This window comes from Rhagoletis pomonella, unplaced genomic scaffold (genome assembly GCF_013731165.1).
Source record: "Rhagoletis pomonella isolate Grant_MI unplaced genomic scaffold, Rhpom_1.0 Rhpom_scaffold_08620, whole genome shotgun sequence".
In the NCBI taxonomy this organism is placed as follows: domain Eukaryota; kingdom Metazoa; phylum Arthropoda; class Insecta; order Diptera; family Tephritidae; genus Rhagoletis; species Rhagoletis pomonella.
The window spans coordinates 4436-6859 of NW_023467145.1; the positions used below are offsets into that span (position 1 = coordinate 4436).

Genomic DNA, 2424 nt, shown 5'->3' on the forward strand with positions numbered 1-2424 from the left:
TACATACATACATATGTACATACATGTATAATTTAAGCCCATCGCTAGCATGTTTCACCTGAAAGTACAGTCACAATTATGCAAACCGTGTTAGTGTTTAATGTTAATCCTGAGTGGCAAGGACAACATAAGAATGCAGCAGGAAAAGTGCAGCGTTGTTGACCAAATGACCGACAGCAACAAAAACACGAAATCACCAAAAGCAACAAATTGAATTCTCGGCGAATTTTGTAAAAGATAAATGTGTTTGTGTGCGTATGTATGTAAGTAATATCGATGAGAATCACAGTAGCAGCAGAAGCATAGCTTCAGGAGCAGGAACAACAACTACAGCTCCAACAAATAGTTCAAGGTCGATGCGTAAACGCACACACACACACACACACACACACACAGGCAGATAAATATTCATGTGCATACATCTGCAAAGTATTGCGTTGTAAATTTCCAGAAATTTAGTTGACTTTTGGAAGTTGGTGGACTCGATAGCAGGCCTACATACATATGTATTCAATTTAATTTAACCGGAAATGAATTCGTTTATGTTTTCTTACGTCTTAAATTAGTCAGTATTCGGAGTGTAGAAATTCGAGGCAGTGCTAGTTTTGTGTTTTCCCGCGATATATGTCTACTACTTATAGGCGCATTGGCATACTCAGGTGTGTTGTAGTAGCCTTCTTTTAGGCGCGCACGTTCTTTTCTTTGCACGCTTGTTTTATACAGATTTTCTTGAACTACTTTTTTGTGTTTTATATAATTACTAATTCAAATGTTTTCTTTTGTTTCTTCTTTCACTTTCTCTCCTTCCAGGTGGCGTTAGTACTGGTTGCAGCAACATCTATTTCACAGGCAATGGTGATTTAGTGGCCGGCTCGGCGACTGCTGAAGAGTTGGCACTCAGCGCCGCAGGTGTACAAAGTGTCAATCGTGCACCATCCACATTTTGGCAATATCAAAGTGAGTGCAATTTTCTGAATATCGCTTATTGCTATCCTTTTTTATGCTACTATAACATATTTCAAATGTGCTGTTATTCTTTACTACCGCATTAAATAAAATTATTCGCTTTTTCTTATGGCTTTAGATGCTCTACCTATCGAATCAGTGATTTCCATGTCTCCAGCCACAGTGGGTTTGCAGTATTCGCGCGATGCAAGTCGCGGTCAAGTGGTGCTTCTGCCGGCTACACCAGCCGCTTTAGGTAGGTTTTTGTTCATAATTTTTTGGTGCATACATATGGATACACATACATATGTATGTTATATATGGCTCAGTTCATGTCGTCAAATCGACAAATCCTTTAGATCATTTTTGAATTGGATGAATTCTAGTCAGAACGTTTTATCATACATATAAAAAAGTTCTGCCAAAGAAACAAATGCAAGTTTTTTCGAACAAGTTTTTTCTTTGCAAGTTAATTTTTTGAATATCTCAAAAACTTTTATAGCTACAAAATTTGTTCTGGTCTCCTTTTAAAGGTAATATTTAGGGCTATAAAGAAAAATACATTTGTAGACATATAAAAAACTCGAAAACTAAAATTTACAGAATTGTGAGTTAAAAAAACTTGTAAAATTTTGGTTAAATTTTTGTATGCAATACCTCCAACTTATTTTAAAAGATCTTCAAATTGTGTAGGTGTTTTTTGAAGATATCAATTTTTGAACTTAATTTTTTTTTTCAAAATCAACTTAAAGAAAGTTATATTAAAATTTTACTTATTTATTTTTAATTAGAGTTTGGTTTTTTACCACGTTCAAAAATTCATATGTACTAAAAAAAAATCTTAATAATTTTAGGATCTTTTAAGATCAGTTAGAGCTATTGTATAAAAAAAAATTTAGCGAAAAATTTATATACTACAGTGTACCACTAAAGTCTTAGTACAGCACTTTGCTAAAACTTCGCTGCCAAAAAGCAGCAGAAGTTGAACATTTCAAAGATACCGGCACTACTATATCTAATAGTTTTTGAGATATTCAGAAAATAAACTTTTCGGGAAATTGTAAAATTTTGAACATCCGACTTTTGTTGTCCTGTGGCAGGACTTCGTTATATGAGAAAAGAATAGTTTTGACCAAAATTTATCCAAATCAAAAATGTTCGATTCCAAACATTGGTCGATTTGACATGGATCATAGTCTCATATCTATTTCAGTCATTGTCTACATATCGCGCACGATCTTCAAAAGTACACAACTCAATATTACACAATTTCTTAGCACATGTTAAACATATGGGCAAGGGAGACTTTACCTTAAGTTTTTTTAACAAATTATAACAAAAATTTGCTCCAGCTTGTGCTTAAAGGTAAATAAAAACTCTGTGTGCATTTTTAGTGTATTATTTCAAAAATACCAAATTTTGGGTTGTGCCACTTTTGAAGATCGTGTGCGTATATATGTAGATCGTTTGTCTATATTT

The 2424-nt window shown here is 33.7% G+C and overlaps 1 long non-coding RNA gene across 1 annotated transcript; it reads left to right on the plus strand.

Annotated features, from left to right (window-relative positions):
* The first annotated feature begins 250 nt into the window (after nucleotides 1–250).
* LOC118756067 lies at nucleotides 251–1387 on the plus strand. Its single transcript, XR_004995094.1, has 3 exons — nucleotides 251–659; nucleotides 811–957; nucleotides 1085–1387. It is a non-coding gene; the product is annotated as an uncharacterized LOC118756067 (long non-coding RNA).
* Nucleotides 1388–2424: the final 1037 nt, after the last annotated feature.